Raw genomic sequence first — 24631 nt, forward strand, 5'->3', positions numbered from 1 at the left:
CTACCCTTACACTAACTTCTACCCCTAGTGTGAATTACACTGCTGTCTACAGAAGTCTGGTTATGAAAAAATAGTAACATTTGATGTACCGTCGCCTGGCTCCCCTGTGAAGCCAGCTGAAGAAATGTTTTATTCTTTTGCATGTTAATAAGCATGCTTGATCTGTATCACGTTCCTTTTTTTACAACACTTCCTATCACTTCACTTCCCCATCCCCCCTCCCCTACCATTGGGCACCAAAACTTTTTGTGAACTGATATGTGAATGTAATGTACATTAAGATGTGTTTGAGCACTTTGTGATTAAATAACACTGTGTTCTAAAGTGACACATTTTTTGCTGATTTCTTTTTTCCTATCTGTTCTCCACGTTCTGGGACCCATATCCTGAATACAGCATGTCTCGAAGACACAGCACAAGAGTTTTATTTAGCAATTTATCAAGCAAAATGACACCAGATTGCCAAAAATCCAAAAAGCTCCCAATGTAAACTGATGGTCTCGATAGACTGGGACCACAGTGCAACTTCAGGCCTACCACAAAGGTGCCTGGATACCCAGGGTGATAAGTCATGCAATATAAGTACCGATTGATTGATTGTTTGAATGACCACAGTGGATCCCATGTCACACATGCCAAGTGGATTGGTCCAGGTGAAAGGCTGGATGTTGAAAAAGTTTTAAAGTCTGACCTTATAAAGGCACTAGCAGCCTGTTCGGGTATGAAATAGAATGTGTGTAATGTGTGTATTTGGCAAGGGCAATTTATTATAAAATCTCGCGGTAGACACCATTTTTTGTTTCATTAGAATAGGGACGGAGAAGGCCCAGCTGCAGCCCTGGTTGATGTTAGCAGGCGCATGTAATTGGTGTAGTGATCCGCTGCCTTAGCCCGGCTACAGCCCTGGTTGATCTCAGCAGGCACGTGTAATGTTGTTGAATGAGAGAGTTATCAGCCGCGGGTAAATCCGTTTAATGAGAGAGTTGAGTGACAGCGAGTAGGAGAGGCTGCAGTAATTGTCCCCGCAGACACGCTCCTTTACGTGTTCCCCCGCTTGAGGCCCAGATGCGGCCTGTTTGATGTTAGCAGGCACGTGTTCCCCCGCTTGAGGCCCAGCTGCAGCCCTGGTTGATGTTATCAGGCGCGTGTAATCAGTGTACTGATCCGCCGCCTGAGCCCGGCTAGAGCCCTAGTTGATGGTAGCAGGCACATGTAGTTTCGTTGAATGAGAGAGTTCAGTAACAGCGCGCAGAAAAGGCTGCAGTAACGGTACTTACCAGGCCTCCAGGTGAACGCGTTTGTCACGCCCCCAGCACACGGCCACAGCAGACGATCTTCTGATTAATGTACGACCCACATGGCATGAAGGGCGGAACATAGCACACACCCCCAGCGTTTCTCATGCCCCCAGCGTGCCCATCGATGCGGTGCAATTGCGTTCACATAGCATGAAGGCCGGACACACGCCCCCGCATTTCTCACACCCCCAGCGTGCCCCTTGATGCTGTGCAGCAACGTAATTGGCGCTTGTATGTACGACTCACATGGCATGAAGGGCGGACACACGCCCCCAGCGTTTGTCATGCCCCCAGCACATGCCCACAGCCCACGATGTGATGGCCATACCACACGCCCCCAGCGTTAGTCACGCCCCCAGCCCACGCTCACAGCACAACGCAGACACGCCCACAAGGGACTACTTTGCTGGCACGGTTCTTTTACCTTTTAAATGTATAGAGGAGTTGGCCTAACAGCTAAGGCGCTCGACCTCGGACCTGGGGATCTGGGTTCGAGTCTTGGTAACGACGCCAAACATCCTGTTATTCTGGGCAAATCACTTAATCTCGCCGTGCCTAACAAAAATAAATGTGTGTCCTCATGTAAAGTAACTGGTGCTGTGTGAAGCGCTCTGATACCTGATTCAGTTCGGGGTCAAGTTCGCGCTATATAAAACTCTGCAAAAAAAAATTAAAAATATGGTGGCCGTATGCATAGCCTATGTCCTTCTGCTGCAACTGCCCTTTCCAACGCTGTGTTGGGTGTTGTGATTGGTGCTGTGGTTACTGAGATTACCAGCCTCTAAGGTTTGGGCTCTCTCTTTATAATATTAGTATGGATTTTGTCACTTTTCGGAAGAAAACATTGATTTTAAATTTCATTGCAGGGTCACTTATGAAAAGCAGTTTGGCCCGCGCTTGGGACCTTTGAATGAGATGGATCTGAAATCTAATTTGACTTCATAGAATTGCCAGCCAAATACTTTTTCCTGCAGGTCCCGCTGAAGCTCTGTAGGACAAGTTTTCAAAAGTTTCCAAACTTTCCTGGTAAAGCCCAAAAAACACAGAGTATTCTTCTGAGGCCCCCAGGAACTCAGGGGAAGCACATAGAGACTAAAAGGATGTCAGGCAAAGGCCAGCAGCAGGGTCCAGTTGTTTCTAGTGCATCTTGTTGTGTCCACCTTCAAGATGCTTTGTATCACCCACAAAGTAATACATTGAAGAGGACTACTTCTCATTAGGAATAAAATCACCATATACAGTTCAAGTTCTAAGTTCAAGTTCTAAAATTTATATAGCGCACTACTCACCCAGAGTGTCTCAAGGCCCTTGGGGGAGGGAGGTGTTATTACTTGTCGAATATCCAAGTTTTCAGTTGCTTTCTGAAGGAGAGGTGGTTCTGTGTAAGGCGGAGGTGGGTGGGGAGAGAGTTCCAGGTTTTGGCCGCTAAGTAGGAGAAGGATCTTCCCCCCATGGTGGATCTGTGGATGCGCGGAATTGCGGCGAGGGCTTGATTGGACGATCGTAGTTGTCGGGAGGGGGTGTAGAAGGATAGACGCGTGTTGAGACATTCGGGTCCTAGGTTGTAGAGGGCTTTGTGTGCATGGGTGAGGAGACGGAACGTTATTCTCTTGTTGACAGGGAGCCAATGGAGGTCTTTCAGGTGGCCGGAAATGTGAGCTTGTCGAGGGATATGCAGAATGAGTCTGGCTGAGGCGTTTTGAATACGTTGGAGTCTTTTCTGTAGTTTGGCTGTGGTTCCGGCGTAGAGGGTGTTTCCGTAATCCAGTCGGCTTGTGACCAGTGCGTGGGTAACCGTCTTTCTTGTTTCGGTGGGGATCCAACGGAAGATTTTTTTGAGCATTCGTAGGATGTTGAAGCAGGATGATGAGACGGCGTTGACTTGTCTGGTCATCGAGAGGGAGGAGTCCAGGATGAAGCCCAGGTTAAGTGCATGGTCCGTAGGTATGGGTGCGGTTCCGAGGGCTGGAGGCCACCATGAGTCGTCCCAGGCAGAGGGGGATGGCCCTAGGATGAGGACTTCTGTTTTGTCCGAGTTTAGTTTTAAACGGCGGATCTTCATCCACTCGGCTACTTCTTTCATTCCTTCGTGTAAGTTGGTTTTGGCGGTGTTTTGGTCTTTGGTGAGGGATAGGATCAGCTGGGTGTCGTCTGCGTATGAGATGATGTTGAGGTTGTGTTGGCGTGCGATGGAGGCGAGGGGACTCATGTATACGTTGAAGAGGGTGGGACTCAGTGATGATCCTTGTGGTACGCCGCAGATGACTTCGGTGGCCTCTGATTTGAAAGGGGGGAGGCGGACTCTCTGTGTTCTTCCGGTGAGAAATGAGATGATCCAGTCCAGTGCTTTTCCTTGTATTCCGACATTACTGAGGCGTTGAATGAGGGTGCTATGACAGACTGTGTAGAAGGCTGCGGAGAGGTCAAGTAAGATGAGAGCGACTGTTTCTCCGTTGTCCAGTAGTGTTCGAATGTCGTCTGTTGCAGCGATGAGGGTGGTTTCGGTGCTGTGTTTGGCTCGGAAACCGGACTGTGAAGGGTCGAGGGATTTGTTGGATTCAAGGAAGGTGGCGAGCTGACTGTTGACGGCTTTCTCGATGACTTTGGCAGGGAATGGGAGGAGCGAGATGGGGCGGTAGTTCTTAAGTTCGGTTGGGTCTGCCGTGGGTTTCTTCAGAAGGGCGCTGAGTTCGGCATGTTTCCAGTTTTCCGGGAAGGTAGCAAAGTTGAGGGAGCAGTTAATGACATCGCGGAGATGGGGTGCGATGATGGAGTCTGCTTTGTTGAAAATGTGGTGGGGACATGGGTCGGTTGGTGATCCTGAGTGGATGGAGTTCATCAGGCGGATGGTGTCTTCGGTGGTGATAGGGTACCAGGCGCAGAGGTTGTTAGAGTGCGGTTTTGGTTCGGAGGTAGGTAGAGTGGACTGGTCTTCGGACTGGTTTTCAAAGCTGTTATGTATTTCGGCGATTTTGTTGTGGAAGAACGAGGCTAGAGAGTCGCAGAGGTCTTGGGAGGGAGTGATGTCGTTAGTGCCGGTGGAGGGGTTAGTGGATTCTTTGACGATGTTGAATAGTTCCTTGCTGTTTTGGGCATTGTTGTCAAGTCGTACTTTGAAAGCTGATTTCTTGGTGGATCGGATTAGTTGATGGTGTTTGCGGGTGGCGTTCTTGAAGGTGGTTAGGTTGTCAGTGGTTTTTTCTCCAGGTTTTCTCGAGAGTACGACAGAACTTTTTGGATTTTTTAAGGTCATCGTTGAACCAGGGGGCTTTTTTGTTACCATGCTTGATTAGATGGTTTTTCAAGGGTGCTAGTTCGTCAGCGCTGTGGATGATCCACTGAGTGAGGTTGGTGGCTGCTTGGTTAGGGTTCGCTGAAATGGCAGGGGGGTTTTGGTGAAGCGATGTGAAGAGTTGGTCGGTGGTGATTTTATTCCAATTTCTTCGGGGAATACGTTGAGGGGGGTTGTGGGTCGTGGCCTTTATGTAGTTGAAGTGAATGCAGCTGTGGTCCGTCCAATGAAGGGCTGTGGTGTGATCGAAGGAGATGTGTTTGCTGGAGGTGAAGATAGGGTCAAGCGTGTGTTCGGCAAGGTGGGTGGGGGTGTCAACAAGTTGTTTGAGTCCAAGATTGGCCAGGTTGTCCAGGAGGGTGGTGGTGTTGTTGTCGTTTTTCTTTTCCAGGTGAAAATTGAGGTCTCCCAGTAGAATGTAGTTCTCGGATGGGAGGGCATGAGGGCCGATGAAGTCAGCGATGTCTTCGCTGAATTGTGTGCGGGGTCCTGGTGGTCTGTAGATGAGGGTGCCTCTGAGAGTGGTTTTGGGGTCGGTGTGAATCTGGAAGTGAAGGTGTTCGGCGGTAGCGAGGTTATCGTCGGAACTGGTCGTGATGCGGATGGTGTTCTTATGGACAATGGCGATGCCTCCTCCTGTTTGGTTGGTGCGGTCTTTTCGGATGATCTTGTAGGTGTCTGGATGGCTATGGCGATATCGGGGGCTGATGAGGCGTTCATCCATGTTTCAGTAAGGAAGGCCACGTCCGGCGATGTAGTGTCGAGCAGGTTCCAGAGTTCGATGGAGTGTCTGTGGACTGAGCGGGTGTTGAGCAGGATGCACTTTAGGTGGTTAGTTTTGGAGCACTGTTTGGAGATTGTGAGTTTGGTGTGGGTCTTGATGCAGTCGAACTTGCAGGAGTGGCAGGTGAAGGGTCCATGGGTGTGTCCTGGGGCGGCTTGGTAGCAGTCTGGGAGGCGGCCGGGGTTAAGTGCAGAGAGGTTTGCGGAGTTGTAGGTAATGCGGGTGGAATGGGAGTTGCGGGGGCCAGGGGGTCTAGCGCTGGGCGCGGTCCAGGCAGGGACGGGCGCAGACGGGCTTACCTTTGGCATGCCTTCGGCGCGCCCGCTGCGCGTGAACTCTGCGCGCAAAGGCATCTGTCATAAATGGGTAGTAGAGGGGGGAGGGGCGAGGGAGGAGCAGCTGGGAGGCGGGAGCGGGGTGGAGAGGCGGGCAGGGAGACACAACAACAAACACCAAAATGGCTGCAAGCCAAAATCGAAACTGGATTGGGGCACAACCTCGTAAGCGCTAAGTAGTGGGCAGTGGCACCGGCCCAATCAAGCAACAATCAGGCACAAAATATTAATACAGGCAAAGGCAGCAAAGCACCAATGAATGCTAGTCAAAGCGCGCTTTCGCAAATTAGCGCTACGATATGACAATTAGCAGCAAGCAGGTGCTAATGGATGCAGGGGCAGAGCGAACTATTACGGAGATCAATCAGAGCAATTCAAACTATAACAGAGGTCAATCAGAGCAATGCAAGGCAGTCAAGCGCTACGATACCACCAGGAGCAGCGTGAGGAGCGGCCGTCTCTGAAGGCTTCAGGACGGTCAACAAAGGAACCTCCTCTCAAGATTGGTACCTCGTCTCAAAACTCCACCAAACAAGAAAAAGACACCATAGGTGGTAAATCTTTCTCTGTTCAAGCAGCTAATTTGCATTCTTTAAAAATTACGTGTTGACATCCACACTGAAACTTGACCTGTTTCTATGACAACTGTAACACATGATCTGTGATGGTATCTTCTGCAATATTTGCTACTGCAAAGTTCTGCTATTCTGCATGCTAGTCTATATCTGAGACACACTATAATTAAAAGTTCGCCACAGGGGCTGACTATTTGGTAGATTTGTAATCCAATATACAGTGAGTACCATCTGAAACACACTTTAAGGCTGCAGAGCACATCAATCAAGCTGTCTGGGGTGCACTGAACTGCTTAAGAGCGTGAGTACAGGTATGGCCAATAACTGTCTAGATATGTGGCAATCCTGCCCTGTCCCTTTCATGCAGTACACTGCATCACTTTGGCTTGCTGCATTGATGTTATATTATCTGGAATTATGGCCCCATGTTCATCAAGAGCTCAGACAACATGATTTATACATGTTGGGGCCTACATCTAGTAGACTGAATAGATTTGTACATTGACTATCACACATAATATTAATAATAATAATAAAAATCCACATTTGTAAAGCGGGAAACATCACCTGTTAGGGTCTCTAGGCGCTGGGGGCCATCGGGAAGATTAAGCAAGCTATTGCCCAGAGTCACATCGTGCTGGGTTAATCTGCCGCTAGCCCCGGGGATCGAACCGAGATCCCCAGATTCCGGATGCAGTCACCCTGGCCGCGGTGCCACACCTCTCCCATGCACAACACAATGTATGAGTTGAAAAAAAGTAGTTATTGGTTGATGAGTTGACATATTTTCTGTCAGTATTTCCACCAATTGCTATTGATTAAGGAAATAAATTAGTAACAATTTGGTCCTGTCTCTGCCAACCTGCTATTGTGCACTGCATGTCTCCATCAATATAAGGATCCTCTTCCAGTCCTTATGGATTTTGTGGCTCATTCCTTGGGACATTTGTTTTTAAGCTGATATAGTGCAATATTGCACACATACAAGTTTGATTTTTCACACCATAGGGGCGAGTACAATTTATTTCTTTATTTTTGAGATTTATAAAGCGTGCAAATACACGTGGGTGTCTCGGCACTCAGGACAGTGGACATGTGTCATATAACAGGGAGCTTACTGATTGAACAACAAGGTTTTTGTCTTTCTTCTAAAGACCAATAAAGACTGACTGGATCTAATCTCAGCTAGAAGGGTGTTCCAGAGTTTTGCCGTGGCCACGGTAAAACGCCTATCACCCCAAGAAACAGTTCTTGTGTGAGGGACCATGAGAGGATTTGCTGTTGAGGAACGAAGGGATCTAGAGGGAGCATAACCTTCTAAAGCTTTGTTGAGGAAGAGAGGTCCAGATTTGCAAGATGCCTTATAGGCAATGCATAGAGCCTTAAACTGCGGTTTCTCACAGGAAGCCAGGTATAATGTCGAATAATGTGAGAAATTGATTTTTTGTTTCGGAGTTCTGGATAGCATTCTAGCTGCGGAGTTTTGAACGAGCTGAAGTCTACGAATTACTTTGTTTCGGGCATTCATAAGAAGACCATTACAGTAGTTAATGGTAGACATTACTAGAGTGCTAACTAATGTTTTCCCCGCATTTAGGGGTAAGAATGGTAGTAGTTTTTTTATAATTCGCAGCTTGTGGAATGAAGATGATACCAGGGCATTTGCGTGGGGTACAAAACACAGCCTCTCAACAAATATGACGCCCAGGTTTCTGAGCTTAGTAACTGGAACTGGTGGAGGACCCAGCGAGGAAGGCCACCAACTGGAAGACCACATTGGTAGTAATTTACCGAGTATCATTAACTCTGTTTTCTCAGAGTTCAATTTGAGACAATTTTTGGTCATCCAGCTACTGATGGCGAGCATGCCCTTCTGAAATTTAGCTGCTACTATGTCACCATCATTGTGTACAGAGAGCACCAATTGGGTATCATCGGCATAGGATGTAAGGCCCATCCTGTGTGATTTGATGGCTAGGTCCGACATAAAGATATTAAAAAGTGTCGGACTTAAGGATGATCCTTGAGGGACACCAAATGGGAGGGCCAATTGAGATGAACTAAAGGGGTCGGTGTTTACCGATTGTGTACGGTCAGTAAGAAAGGAAGACAGTAAGGCTCTGGCTGTCTGTTGAAAGCCCATGTGTGAGACACGGTCGATCAAGATGGTGTGATCGACCGTGTGAAAAGCTGCTGAAAGATCTAGCAGTATAAGGACAGCCGTTCTTCCCTGATCGAGGATGATTCTTATGTCCTCTGCTGCTTTAATTAGCGCTGTTTCTATGCTGTGGCCTTTATGGAAGCCAAACTGAGTATCATCCAAACGTTGGTGATCTTCGATATATTTGGAGAGCTGGGTATTAATCACTTTCTCAAAAATTTTGGCCGGGAAGCAAAGACTAGCTATTGGTCTATAATTCTTTGGTTCGTTCAGGTCTAGATTGGGTTTTTTCAGTAGAGGTTTAATAATGGTTTTTTTCCACATCTTAGGGTATATGCCAGATGAAAACATTGCATTACAGATGTCAGACAATGTTGGCGCGACTAAGTCAGCTATTGGTTTAAGTACTGATGGGGGACAAGGGTCAGTGACAGAGCCTGATTTAATAATATCGATTAAATTTGAGATCTGCTCAGGTGTAGCACTCTCGAATTTCGCTAAAGAGTGAGGGCATTCAGAGGGTTCCAGATTTAAAGGCTGGTTATCCCTTTGCATTTGAAATGAGAAATTGGTGTAGATGTTGTTAACCTTTTCAAAGAAATAATCAACAAGGGAGTCACATAGTGCCTGAGAGGGATCTGGATTTCAGTTTGAGACTTGTCCTGAAAATTTAGCAACTACCTGATACAGCTGTTTACTGGAGTTTTGGGCAGTCTCAATCTGATGTAGTATTTACTTTTCTCCTGAGCAATCATCAGTTTATATTTATTGAGTGACTCTTTATAGCAAATTTTCTCTTAAGTGTTATAATTTTTACGCCACTGCTTTTCACAGTTTCTGCACACTTTCTACTGTGCCCTCAGGGTTTCAGAAAACCAGGGGGCCAATGGGGAGCAATGATTTTTCGAAAATGTCTTCTTTGGCACCAGCAAATCAAATGCAATTATTCAACTAATTAGAGCAGTTTGATGCTGCTAAATCAGAATCTGAGGAGGCTTCTGGTTGAGTCAGAATTAGATGTGCTTTAAGAGAATCTATGACATAATATCGAAACACACATTATCGTAGTACAAAATTATCGACACTAAAATATCGACATCAAATATATCGTCATCCTATACTTATTTAATCACATACACAAATATCGAAATTAAAATATCGGAATACATAAACATCGATATCAATTATATCGACCACATATATATCGCAATATATAAATATCGATAATTAAAATTTATAAACAGTACGTTAAAAATATCGAGAGTAAAAATATCGACTACAATAATATCGTTATTTAAGCAATATCGAACAATTTTATTATTATTCTATAACACTTTTAAACATTAAAAAATTACTATTAGCACTACAATTAACATTTTACAACAATTTATAAATAAAAATATTTTCATATTTAAAAATAAATGATTTACACATTTATAAAGTATTTCTTTAACATATTATATAAAGGTATGTATGCTCAACATTAATTAGCTTTTACCATATATGGTAATTAATTACACCAACAGTTTTTCAAAAATACAAACCAACGAATCAAAACAGTACAAACATAAACTCACCAATAGCTAACTAATTAATAACTCCAAAACACTATATAAACAATTACATCCAACAAACAAATTACCTGAGAAAAGTAGAAGACAGGAAAGAATACTGTGGATACATTTGACGACGCCTACAAGAAAACTAAGATTCAACCTACCATTAAGAGGATTGAAAGTAAGTAACAAAATGTAACTTAATTAAAGGAACTGCTAAAATTACACAGTTAGTAAAAAGGACAAATTACTCATACATATGTATTGTATATTATCTCCTACCACTACAGAAAAATTCACTACTAAAGAACAGAAAAACCTAAGAAGAAAACTACGGAACTACTAACAAAGTAATCATTTTCTATTTTTTCTCGAACAACATTAATTAATTGAAGCTTTAACATTAAAACAGCAAACAGACCTGCTACCAAAAATATGTTTCTAAATATGGATTTTAATGAATAATTTTTGTTTTTTACAGATAAAGACATCAAAGAAAATACAGGCCACAACAGAAAATTGAGCAGATTGCCTTACACCTACAACAGCATTAAAACTCTGCATAACAAGCAACTAATACAAAGTAAGTCAATTAAATGATGTGACAAACAGTAACTCCTAAATAATTAAAAATTGCTAACATATTGTAATAATTTATGCATATATCCTTCTTTTTTTCTAGCACCACTACAACATACACTAACAACAAATATCAAAGAACAGAATTCAACAAACAAAGATACAACTACCAAAGTAAGTATATCCAAACACTTTTCCAAAAGATAAAATAAGTAAAAGCTTTAACTTATAGGAAAACATGTAAAAGCTACCCAAAAAAATATAACTAAACAATTAACACAAATAAATGTTTTTTTTCAAGCAAAGAAACACCAGAAAAGACAGACCACAAGGAAAAGAGTAAAGAACATCAAAATCACAGACTAAACTTCAACCAAAGGTAAGCATGCACAATATAAATATTTATAATTCCCACTTAAAATACATATAACTATAACTATAATAACTATACCATACATTTCTTATAGATTTAAAAAGGAGAAAATGACAGAAGGAGCTGAATTTGTTACCAGTCAAAAAGGGAAACTATTACTCTGCTACATGGCTTATACTTATACCCAAGAGAAACAATTTGGGATGAAAGTAAATTGGAAATGTTGCAAATATTACTCTAACAAATGTTATGGAAGAGCAACAACTAGAGAAGCAACTGTCCTTTACACCAGGGAACACAACCACCCTCCAAATGTAACAGAAATAGAAGTCAGAACAGCATTAGAAAACATTAAAGAAGCTAGTACAGGTTCCCAAAAACCTACAAGCCTAATTTTAAAAGAACAAATTCCACAAATCCCAAAAACAGCCACTACCCAAATGCCTAATATAATTTCTCTCAAAAGAACAATATCACGTACCAAAAAAGCAACTACTACTACCACTCCACCACCTAAAACATATAGTGATATAAATTTAACTCATGACCAAACTATAACTTTAAACAAAATACCTTTTATAATTTACGACAATAAAAACAATGAGAAAAGAATAATAATCTTTGGTACTGCTATAAATTTAATAAAACTCCAACAATGCCAAATTTGGATGATGGACGGTACTTTTAACATCTGTCCCAGACCTTTCTACCAACTTTACACAATACATGGCTTATATCAAAACTGTAACATACCTCTACTATATGCACTGCTTCCAAATAAAACTAATTCAACATATATGGATTTATTAAACATTATCAAACAAAAAACAAATGACTATTCCCCTGAAAAAATTATACTGGATTTTGAACAAGCAATGCTCTCAGCTATTTTAAAAATACACCCCCATACTTGTATCCAAGGCTGCTATTATCATTTTAATCAGTGTCTTTGGAGGCATTTACAAAAAACTACTCTAAGCATAGTATATGCTACAAGCTCATCTTTTGCATATCAAATAAAAAAACTGATAGCACTAGCTTACGTCCCTGAAACAGATGTGGCCGAACACTACAACCTTTTAATAGACAGCCAATTTTACAAACAAAATGAAGCAAAGTTAAGTCCTCTCTTAGACTACTTTGAGGACACTTGGATAGGTAGACTCCATAGATCTGGCCACAGGAGAAATCCTAAAATCTTAATACCCTGGTGGAATGTTTACAGAACCACCTTAAATGGAGAATCTAAAACAAACAACGCAGTTGAAGGTTGGCACAATGCCTTCCTCCAATCAACAGGCCGAACATTAGAAAAATTCATTACATGCCTCCAAAAAGAGCAAAGTTATCAGGAATTCAGAATGGAGCAATCCATTACTGAACTAACTCCAAAAACATCCAAACAAACAAAACAAATGCACAAATACCTAGAGCAACAAGTAAAGCTGTACCCTAGCACAACAGGCATGGAATACCTCAATATAATAGCCAAAACACTACTGTAAACTACTGTAAGCCACAAACAATCTCAATAGAAAAATGTTCTAATACAATAATATTACATTCATATAATTTATTTCGAAAAAAATTAATGTATGCAATATATATTATATAATTAAATATATATACACACATTAATTATGTTTGAAATAAATAAAACTAAACAATAATCATTAAAACATTACCCACCCACAATTATAAAAATTTAAAATAACTTACCAAAGATATTCCAAATGATGTAGAATCCATTTCCGTCAAAATAATCCAGTTTCGAATACCAGTTACCCAAAAAAAAATGAAAAAATACAAGTGTCCCAAAATAGATAAATCCATTCCACGAAGCTCTTTCAAAATACCATAAAAAACCCGAAAAATGTAGAAAAAACGCTCCAGGAAAACCGAAAAATTTGAAGAAGTGTCTACAAACTATTAGTTAATAAAACTAACGAACACTTCTCCCCAATAAAAACCGCTTCCTTCGGACATCAGGAACTCCTGCAAGTGAAAGACATAAAAGAAATATTCCCACCCACATAAAATAACACATACAGTCCTACTAAAAGTAATAGCAACATAATATTTCGAATAATAAACTTAAACATCGAAACACTAACTCTACACACAAGCCAATACAACACTAAAAAGTACGTTAAATGTACATCCGCAAACACAACATATCATAATCTCGAATACAACACATTTACTTCTAACAACACTAAATACGACCAAACTACTCTCAAAATTAATTTAAAACATAGTTAAAACATATTAAATAAACCTTACCTTCAGAGACGTGAAGTGTTTCCCAACCGCTAGCTGAACTTCCTCAAAATGACACAAAACGACCTAAAGCGGTTACAAAATAAAGGACCCAAAACTAAAGAAAATGATAGAAATTACACACTTATTATTTAATGCAAGCAAAGTATTTGTTAATTTAATAAACCAAGGAATACTATGAAAAAATAGTTATTTTTTATTTGTATTAAATTATTTAGAAAAAAGTACACAATTTGTAAAATTATAAAAATAAATATTATAAAATACATAATATTTATTATTATAATTGTAAAAATGTTGAAATGGTGTAAAAAAAATTAACAAAATGTTTAACAAAATGTATATAAATAAATATATTCTACAATATTTTCTTCAATTAAAAAGTTTGTTACAAAATGTAATATTAATATATTTATATTAATATAAATACTAAACTATTGTTTACTAACAACATGTATTTGAATATATACATTGTATATGTATTTTTCAAACAGTATATTTTATTTGGATGTATGACGTTACAACTCATACTTTTACAACGCATACCATTACAACGAAATTTTTACAATGCAAAAACTATAACAACGCATGTATTTAAAACGCATGTTTTTACAACGCAGGTACCTTTACAATGCATACCATTACAACGTAAGTAACCCTGGGCGTAGTGTGCGGAGTGGGGCTCCGCGGAGCTACGCGAAGTGGGCGCACAACTACGCCCACCCGTGCACTCCGCGTAGCCCCACTCCATGTCGCCCGCCTCCCTCCCGCCCTCCCTAAATACATAAATAAATGTATAAAAAGCTTTTAAAAACACTTACCTTGTCTGCCGCGTCCCCGGGGCTCCCTCTCGCCGTCCCGCCGTTCGCGCCGCCACCGAATCGGATCCTAATGCGCATGCGCGGGCGGCCGCGCATGCGCATTCCTCACGAGAAATGCGCATGCGCGGCCGCCCGCGCATGCGCATTAGGATCCGAAATGGAGGCGCGCATCGCGGGACGGCGAGAGGGAGCCCCGGGGACGCGGCAGACAAGGTAAGTGTTTTAAAAAGCTTTTTATACATTTATTTATGTATTTAGGGAGGGCGGGAGGAAGGCGGGTGGTGGCCGGCTACGCTCCGTCTGCGGAGCGCGCGTAGTGCCGCCTGGCTACGCCGGCTACGCAAAATGCGTAGGAGGCGGCACTCCGTGCACTCCGTGCACGGAGCGTAGCTGGCCGCCCAGGCTTAAACGTAAGTATTGGAAAGTATATAATAATTTCATTTAATTAAATTAATTTAAATTGAATTTTATTTTAACCCCGTACCCCTGTACCCCAAAAACCCCAAAACTGACCCTAAACCCTAAAAATACCCTTTTACCCAAAACCCAAAACTGACCCAGAACCCTAAAAATACCCCTTTACCCAAAAACCCAAAACTGACCCTGAACCCTAAAAATACCCCTTTACCCAAAAACCCAAAACTGACCCTGAACCCTAAAAATACCCCTTTACCCAAAAACTGAAAACTGACCCTGAACCCTAAAAATACCCCTTTACCCAAAAACTGAAAACTGACCCTGAACCCTAAAAATACCCCTTTACCCAAAAACTGAAAACTGACCCTGAACCCTAAAAATACCCCTTTACCCAAAAACTGAAAACTGACCCTGAACCCTAAAAATACCCCTTTACCCAAAAACCCAAAACTGACCCAGAACCCTAAAAATACCCCTTTACCCAAAAACAGAAAACTGACCCTCAACCCTAAAAATACCCCTTTACCCAAAAACTGAAAAGTGACCCTGAACCCTAAAATTACCCCTTTACCCAAAAACCCAAAACTGACCCTGAACCCTAAAAATACCCCTTTACCCAAAAACTGAAAACTGACCCTGAACCCTAAAAATACCCCTTTACCCAAAAACTGAAAACTGACCCTGAACCCTAAAAATACCCCTTAACCCAAAAACTGAAAACTGACCCTGAACGCCTAAAAATACCCCTTTACACAATAACCCAAAGCTGACCCTGAACGCTAAAAATACCCCTTTACCCAAAAACTGAAAACTGACCCTGAACCCTAAAAATACCCCTTTACCCAAAAACTGAAAACTGACCCTGAACCCTAAAAATACCCCTTTACCCAAAAACCCAAAACTGACCCCAAACCCTAAAAATACCCCTTTACCCAAAAACCCCAAACTGACCCTGAACCCTAAAAATACCCCTTTACCCAAAAACTAAAAACTGACCCTGAACCCTAAATATACCCCTTTACCCAAAAACCTAAAACTGACCCTGAACCCTAAAAATACCCCTTTACCCAAAAACTGAAAACTGACCCTGAACCCTAAAAATACCCCTTTACCCCAAAACTGAAAACTGACCCTGGACCCTTAAAAACATCCCTTAAAAAAACCAAACATATAAAATTTAATTTATAATTATATACTTACCAATACTTACGTTGTAATGGTATGCGTTGTAAAGGTACCTGCGTTGGTAAAAAATGCGTTGTAAATACATGCGTTGTAATAGTTTTTGCGTTGTAAAAATTTCATTGTAATGGTAGTGCGTTGTAAAAGTTGCATTGTAATGGTTGTTTCCCATTTTATTTACTTCTAACAATACTTATGTTTATTAAATATATATTCTTTGAATTAAGTAATATTACCAATATTGTTTGAAATGTTTAATAAAATTTACACAACTTACACAAATATATTAATAAATATAAATGTAAAAAATATATGTTATACTAATGTTTATTGTTGTTCTTTCTCATGTTAATAAAAAAAATAATTTGTTCCAAAAAACACTACAGTATTTAATATTTAACTTCACTAAAATATTTATTTAATGATATTTCAATCTACATAACTTCACTATTCCCACTCCAGTCTACATTAATTTGGTGAAGGTGCTGGACACTAATTAAATATAATTTACTATTCCCACTCCAGTCACCATTAAAGTTGGGTAGGTGCTGGACACTAATTAATTATAATTTAATATTCCCACTCCAATCTACATTAATTTGGGGTAGGTGCTGGACACTAATTAAATAAATATTACTATTCCCACTCCAGTCTACATTAATTTGGGGTAGGTGCTGGACACTAATTAAATATCATTTAATATTCTCACTCCAGTCTACATTAATTAGAGATAGATGGTGGACACTAATTATATATAATTTACTATTCCTACTCCATTCTACATTAATTAGGAATACTTTAGTACACTATTTACATATACATTTAAATTCCCACTCCAAGGTACATAAAATGCATGTATATATATGTTTAGTTAAATAAAAATACATACCTTAAACACTATATACAATAATAATGTATTAAAAATAATATTTTCTAATTAATAATTTTTATTTTCACTATTCAAATGTAGTATAATATACAAAACTGTACAGCAATATAGATTGTTAACAATTTTACTAACTCCATACACTCAACAAACAAATATACTTAATCCGAATGTGTAAATATGAAATAAATTAAAAAAAATATTCCAATTATTTATATCAAATAAATTGTTAAACATATTTTAAAGTAGAACAATATTGTAAAATGTAATAGAAAAAATTTCGCAATTTATTTCAATTTTTTTTCTAAATTCGAAATTTTAATTTGTATTTAATGTACATATTGGTTTAATAAATGTTTTTACATATTTTAAAACATTTTTTTTAAATATATATATTTAAATTAAAAAATATTGTGATTTATTTATTTATTTTTTTCCAAATAAATTTAAAATGTAAAAAACTTTTTTTAAGCAGAATTATTTAACCATTTTAATTTTTTTCTCCTATTTAAATATATTTATTTATAAAAATTTTTTATATTATATTAATTTAAAATAATTATTATAAAATAACATCCATTTCAAATATCAAAATTTTTATAAAATATGTTTGAAAACATATATTTTAAATATATATTTTTTTTAATTATACATTTTTAATTTTTAAATGTTTTTTAAATGTTATTATATTTTTTCAATTAAATAAAAAAAAATTTTTTTTTTTAAAACACTCCCCACCTTTATCCCCTATAAACCCAACATCCCGCTCCTAAATTTCTATATCAATTAATTAATTTTTATATAAAATTTATTTTTAAATTTTTATTTTTTGTAATATTTTCTAATTAAAATAAAAATTCTGCAATTTTATATTTATAATATATACATTTTTAATACACTCCCCACCCTTATCCCCTATTAACCCAACATCCCGCTCCTAAATTTATATATTTTTGTATTTTTTTTAATTATATTTTATAGGTATACATTACTATTAATAAATTCTAAATATTATTAATTATTACACAACAATAACACACAATAACACATATTACTACATAATTATTACTATATATTTTATTTCGATATTTTTACTATTTATCGATATTTCTTTACAACGATATTTTTACTTAGATATTTTTGTTATCGATATTTCAGCACACATACTTATTACGATATTTTTGTAATCGATATTTGTGATTCCGATATTTTTCATCATCGATATTTAAACTTCGATATTAGGTCACTTCGATATTAAAAGTTCGATATTATGTCTGCGTACCGCTTTGAGAAGCTCGGGATCTGTACTCTTCCAAACTTTGGTCGGTATATGGGGATTGTGAGAGACCCAATGCTTCTAATTCTGAAAGTAGCGTAGTTGTATCGTTAGCGGTGAGATTTTCAAGATGAAAGTTGAAGTCACCTAAAATAGTGAGAGTGGGCTCAGTAGCCAAGGATTCCAGCATTTTGTTCATTGAGGTAAGAAAAGCAGTCCGAGATCCTGGGGGTCGATACAATAAAATGCCTTTAAAGATTTGGGAGAGGATAATCAAAATAGAGAAGCTCATTGCTTCGCAAGTCTGAAGAGATATATTGTCAATTTTAATTGAAAATTTATTGTGATAGATTATCGCTAGCCCGCCACCTTCCTTGATGGGTCTCCACCTGACGTGTCCAGGCAGCGGAACCAGGACTTTAAGGATCCTAGGCTCCTCTCAACAATGTTCCTTGTCTTGCTTAGAGCAGTGATAAATCATTTTGTTCTGCCTCTTTCTGAAGATTTTTGAATTGGGTCATGAGCCATGGCTACAACCCATATCTTTAGTCACCTGAAAAGTGGAAAATACAACAGTAAATAATTGTATACATTGTTACTTAAGGCCAAATTACGAGTTTGGCGAATGGGATACTCCGTCACAATTGTGACAGATATCCCATCTGCTGTATTACAAGTTCCCTTTAGATGTAATGGGATTTTAATTTGGTAGAAGTGACATCTGTCATGTTTGTGATTGTGATGGTGTAAGCCTGTCCGCCAAACTCATTATCAGGCCCTTAGACATAACTGACCATGTGTGTTTTGTATGCTGGCAAACTCATACAAATTTCTTCCATTTTTGACAGATATGTGTTAGGTACAGTTGACTATTGCTTTGAACATATCTCTTCACGTTCTATGTGCAATTACACATATTGTCCATGTTCTGAGAGTTAGGACACTTCTATCTGCTGAATGTCATGTTTGGCGGTGGATTACTATGATAAGTACTTTGGAATGATCTTAACAGCTCAATGCTATTTGCACTCACTAAGTGTGCAAAATTACAATGTTATGATCAGAATCTCTTGCATATATTCAGCCCTATATAGATTGTGACAGAAACATGTTTGACACACATACATTTGTCCCTTTGTCACCTATAATGTCCATGCTTGCCTACATGACAGTAGCACACCCTTTGATGAATTTTCAACATGTCACATGAATATTTATATATTTTGCTTCCTCACCCTAAATGTGCCGGGTATGCGCAGAAGTAGGTCCCAGGCTCACTGTGCCACTGGATTTAAGCTGGCCTGGTTGACACCCCAAAACCGGTCGCAGGATGGTTGCTACTGGTCTAGGGAGAACCCGGCTTGGCACTTCGGGATGGACTGTGCCCTTGAGGAGAATGGTCAAGATTGATTTGCATATGACTGGGTCTAAACTGGGGTGGCACTGTGAGCAAAAAACAATGGATTTAACCCAGATCTCTTGACTTGGGGTGAATGTTTGATTCGTTCCACATTCCATCCATCATTTGTGTGTTTTTTGCTTTCTCACCCTGGGTGTGCCAGCTATGTCCAGATGTGGGCCCTGGGCTCACTGTGACCCTGGATTCAAGCTGACCTGGCTGATATGCTGTTATACAGCAAAACCGATCTCAGGATGATTGTTTCTGTTCCAGGGAAGACCTGGCTTGGCTATTTGGGCTGGACAGTTCTCATGAGGCGCATGGTCAAGAGTGATTTGCATATGACTGGGTCTAAACTGGGTTGGCATGGTGCGCAATAGAATAATGGAATTAACCTAAGTCTCTTGACTGGGGGTGAACGCTTTATTTGTTTTGCATTCCATCCATCATTTGTGTGTCTTCTTCTTTCTCGACCTAAGTGTGCCAGGTATGCCCAGACGTGGCTCCTGGGCCTACTGTGCCTCTAGAATCAAGCCAGCATGGCTGATGATGAGGGATACCCTGAAACCAGTCCCAGGGAGTTTTTTTCTGGTCCAGGGAGGTCCTGGCTTGGCAGTTTGGGCTGGACTGTTATTTTGGGTAGCAGGGTCAAGACTGAATTACATATGGCTGTGTCTAAACTGGTGTGGCATGGTGCGCAAAAGAATGATGAATTCAACCCAGATCTCTTAACTGGGGGTGAATGTTTGATTTGTTCCGTATTCTGACCATCATTTGTGTGTGATTTACTAGTGTATGTGAACAAAGGACAAGGGAACCCTGTAAATCAGGAGGGACCAAGGGTAGCAGTATGTTATTAGACAGCAGTCCCTACCAAGGAAAATACAAAACCATAACCACAAAACTACAATCAGAGCTGGGTATATTACTGTCCAAATGGAAGGTATTGTATTTACTTACATATTCAATAAACATGAAGCAACATATAGTATCATAAAATGAGGAGGAAGTGATGAGGTTCTGGAAATCAACAGATTTCCTGACCTCAGGCATTTAACTGCAAAGTGACATTTTGGTGATACATAAATGACAGTAGTCACAAGTAAAAGAACATCTTGTGTTCCACATCAATTATGAGCAAATGTTTGGAGTTAAGATGTGGTTGTCGACGATGTTTTGATCCCCAACAGCGGTTACAGGATCATCATCAGGACATGTAAATCAGAATACCTGAGAGGTTGCCTTGGTAAGGCAGGGAAGTGGGGTAGGAGAGTGGAGAGAGGGGGTAGAAAAAAAGAGAGAAGTTAGGGGTGGGAAGATGGGTCTACCAACGTCTCAAAACTATTAACAATATTATAGGTAATGTGGAAGTGATAGGTGGTGATAGATCACATAATAGAGACCAAACTGGTCAGCCGCTTCTGAGCCATACCAAACTCAGACTGAGCTGTTGTGCAGAAGTGAAGTCATGCTGGAGATGGAAAGCGGGATGCAGATATGGCACACATTCAGATACAGGTATGGTGCAGGACGTGGCTGCCATTCTAAGCTAAGTTGCAATGTTGTGCGCTTAAAGGACGCCAGACTTACTATTGGTCCAAGATGAGGACCACAAGATAGTGGGTGTGAAAGGAACGATGACCATCCTATGGCAGTGTGGCAGCACGGGGGCAGGGAGGCTCAAAAGAAATGCTAAAAGATATAAACAGTAGGTGAGGACTAGCGATATTGAGATGCAACTAACTGTGAGGGAGACCGTGGTCTCCAGGGGACGCTTACCCAAGATAGGCTGCGGGGGAGATCAATGCCTCCTGCGTGCTTCCCGTGGTGCTCCAGATTGACGAAGTCAAGGGGAATCCTGAGAAGGAAGGAAAGGAACAGTGAGATGCAAGTGTGTCAATCCGCAGCTAGCTAGCGGGCAAGAAATCCTATGCGTGATCTTACCTCCTGGCAATTGCGGTGAGCTTGCTCCAAGGATGCAGGAGCGCTGAGTACGTGTGCCGGTGCATTGAAGAAAACCGGAAGAGGTTTGCGTTGGTGCACATACGTGCACCAAGTGAAGACTAGAGCGGGAAGTAATCAAGTCACGGAAATCAGTGAGCGCCATGATGGGTAACATGCACTACGCGAATTGGCTTGTGAGTGCGGGTTGGGTAAGTGGAAGTTAGGGACGACAGAACGAATAGAGTAAAATCATGGATTATAAAAGATGCACGGCATACCGTAATATTGTTGAAATCAACAGTCCAGCAGACATCACATATGTAAGTAAATTATGGCAACATTATACTGTGGTGAAAAATCAACATTGGTGCTTGAACAAAGCACAAGTAACGTATTGTACAAATGATTAAAGCAAATGGTTTCAGCAATTATTTAAATTATTTGTAAGCAAAGTCAGTTGACACTTTCTAATAGACTCCAACTCAGATGCAAGCATTGCTTAGCTAATAACTAACCCTAAACAGTGAGAGCAGAGGCCGCAGAAAGAATCATACAGATAATTGGTGGAAAATTAGACATATTATTCCAATCAAGTTAGTCCAGTCCTCCATACGTTCAGTCCAGTATGGAGGCTAAGCTCCTCCTTGTTGAGGATTTCACTGATGTCAGTGTTTCGGGGCAGTGTTTGGATCACATTGATTACTTGCTTTTTTAAGTAATCTTCCGTATGCTCTTGGCTAGTGAAGTGTTCCACCAGGGGTGCCTTCTGTATTCGGCATCTAAGTCTGCTACGGTGCTGACATATTCGGATCCTGATTTTCTGTGTGGTCTGCCCAATATAAATCTGATTGTCTGGGCATGTAATTGCATATACAACATTATGGGTGTTACAGTTGGAGAAATGCTTTAAGGTTACATCAATGCTTCCACAAAAAAATGTCTTACTTTTAATGGTCAGGTGACAAACACTACATCTTCCACAGAGATAGTGGCCCAGTGTGGGCGGGAGGACCCATATCTCAGTAAGTGTTTGTGAGGTTATTTGGGGGCTAAAGCTGACCTAGTGATCCTTTATGTTCTTGTTTTTCTTGAAAGCAAATAGGGGACATTCTAGTGTCCATTTTCTGGCATTGAGTATTGGCCAATGTTTTAGAATAAATTTTTTAACCAAATTTAAAATTGACGAGAATGTTGCAACACATACCATCCATTTATCATTGTTTTTAGATTTGGGAGTCAGGAGTGTCTTTCTAGGGCAGTACAAAGCTCGCTGGAGGGAATTCTTGACAAGTTTACGGGGGTAACCTCTATTGATCAATTTCTTCGAAAGGGTTAGTGCTTCCTCAAAGCAGTCCTTTTTGAGAAAACTTTATCAGTGTAATGCGGAGGAATTGCGAGATGGGTAAGGAGTTTTGCAGGGCACATGGGTGACGGCTATTGTAAGCAAGTAAGGTGTTTTTCTCAGTGGGCTTACAGAAGAGAGTAGTGTAGAGCCTGTCCTCCTCGGATATAATTGGAAGGTCAAGGAAGGACACCTGTTTTTTCCTGTGTGTCAAGGTACATTTTAGACCTTTGCAATGGGCATTGAGCTATTCAAGGAATAGAAACAGGGTTGTTTATGGTCCCTTCCAAATCATAAAAATATAGTCTATATATCTTTTCCAATCCAATAAGCTAGGGGCAAATGGGTTGAATGCGGACAAAATCTTGTTGGTTTCAAGCCAATCCATGTATAGGATGGCAAAGTAGGGCGCGAAAACCGCGTCCATGGAAGAACCTTTGATTTGTTGGTAAAAAGTGCCAATAAATGCAAAGAAATTGCGGAACACACATTTTATGAAGATGTAGAATAAATGGAGTCGGGACTGGGTTTAGGCAGGGTCTTGAGTTAAGAATGTTTTGGATAACATCAATCCACATCCAGGGTGAAAAAGTATGCATTGGATAGGGTCAAATTAAAGTTTACTAGTGTATGAAAAATGTGACAGCATATTAATTGACTGTGTCAGTTTTACATTGATGGACTGATATGCAACGTGGGCAGCTTGAGCCAGGAAACTGGTCATTTATCACATTGATGAAGTATGTCAATGTGGGTTCTTATTTATGTGTGTTTTTGGACCTAGACTGTGGGAATGGCTGAGACATATGTGCACTTTGTACTTTTGATAACACATATGTACCTAGATTTGACATTTACACATGGTTTGAAGCTACACTTACAGTGCATGACATACATGGATTTTTGAACTTCTTCTTCCATTAGTACTCCTGATACTTTGCTCAACATAAAAATGTTCTGTAATTTGTGACACATTTACCTAGGAACACATGTTTTGTTCAACTCCCGTAATTTTAGTGGAACCTTAACTAATTACTGAGACTAGATACACCACAGAACATACACACATCTTACGCTTAGCTAATATGTACTCTTTATACTCATATTGACTTTACTTGTGACCCACATGATTTGTGTGTTGATTTGTTAACCAGTGCAGAAAATGTGGTACTGTCCAATCAATCAGTGTGAGATGATCCTTACACTGTCATAGTTCATAATTTGCTGCTTCCATTGCAGGATTATACAGGAAATGACATAGTGTGACATCATTGTCTACATGTTGGAGCAAGTTATTCCCAATATAGGCATATGACACAAGATTAATCCACAAACACAGATAGATATGGCTATTATGTCATACATTACAACTTCTCAGTTGGTAGTAACTGTATTTGTGCGTTCCGTACCAATGAGCGGGGGATTCCCATACGTACCACTCTGAACCTGCGTGTTGATGGTACTGTGGGGGAAGATGAAACCTTCATGTGCACACGCAGGGAATTTAGCCAACACATTTATGAACATTACCTGATGGTCCTCTACGGCTTGGACACTGATGGGGTAGGTGTGCTTGCAGTCTCTGTGCTGGTATTATGTTGCAGCAGAGGGCTGCAATTGCACCTGTGTGCAAACAATTACACCAAGACCATGAGGAAATCCAGCTATGGCATAGAATTCTTGCTGGGTAGACAGTTGTCGTTATGTAGTTTTGGGGAAAGAGAATGTGCTTGGGTGTGAGTTTAATTATGGCATCCAAAACAGAATCGAAAAATGAAGAAAATCCCTGTGAAATTCCTGCCAATCTGGCTGCTGTGACTTGAGAGAAAACTGATGCCAGCATGTGGAGCACATCTATCAATTTGACATGAGGTGGAATGTTATGGTCCTTGCATTTGTTGGCTAGAAACTCCAGGAATTCCATGATGGACTCCCTCTTGAATCTGTAGAACTGTATGATCTCATCTTTCCTGAGGACAATGAAGGATATGCACTGCCAGAAAAACACTTTTTACTTCTTTGCTATCAATATGATGGTGTTCTAGCTGCTTCCAGTTGCAGTATGACAACCTCTGTGGCGTAGCTGAGCTTGCCAAAGGTTATTGTTATGTTGAGAATATTCTACTACATC

Source organism: Lissotriton helveticus, chromosome 9, assembly GCF_964261635.1.
Source record: "Lissotriton helveticus chromosome 9, aLisHel1.1, whole genome shotgun sequence".
Classification (NCBI taxonomy): domain Eukaryota; kingdom Metazoa; phylum Chordata; class Amphibia; order Caudata; family Salamandridae; genus Lissotriton; species Lissotriton helveticus.